A 709-nucleotide genomic window follows, 5' to 3' on the forward strand; every position below is an offset into this window, starting at 1 on the left:
GAGCGGGAGTGAGGGACCGTCCGCCGAATTGCCGCCGAATAGCTGGACGTGCTGCCCCTCTCCGGAGCGGCCGCCCCAAGCACCTGCTTGCCAGGCTGGTGCCTGGAGCCGGCCCTGGCCCCACCATATGCTCCATTATTTTATTAGTGAAGTTAGATGACACAGCCCGTATGCTGCTTCGGAGTGCTCTGCTCCAAGGACAGCAGTATATGCAGCCACCTGCTCTGGGGGCTAGGAGACCAGATCCCAGGGATCCTGCAAAAGCCAGAGAATTTCAAAGGTGGCCTTATGGATTCATGCCTTGAAGACTAAAGCACAAGTGTAAACTGGGAACTAGGAAACATCCACTGCTCCGCTTTGACCTAAGCAGGCAACTGTAAAATGACCTTCTGCTTAGCAAGAGGGTGTTTACCACCCTGTAGCTTCCCCTGGAGGGAGAAGGCAATCTGAGACCACTTCATCCCCCTGCAGCCTGCAGCCCCCTTGTCCGGTGAAGCAGAGAGAGGCCAGGTTTCAAGGCATATTTTGAAAGGGGAACAGAGCTGTTTACTCCTTCCCCAGTGCTGCCTCTGATATGTTAAATCAGGTCCCTGAATTCTGCCCTGGGATGGGAGTGCTGTGGTCTGCCCATTTCAGCTGAATTGCTTCCATTTTATGCTCTGCAAATTGTGCATAGAAACAACGAAGACTGGGATTCTGTTTCCTGCTG

The sequence above is a fragment of the Terrapene carolina genome, unplaced genomic scaffold (assembly GCF_002925995.2).
Source record: "Terrapene carolina triunguis isolate 2854851 unplaced genomic scaffold, T_m_triunguis-2.0 Scaffold318, whole genome shotgun sequence".
In the NCBI taxonomy this organism is placed as follows: Eukaryota; Metazoa; Chordata; order Testudines; family Emydidae; genus Terrapene; species Terrapene triunguis.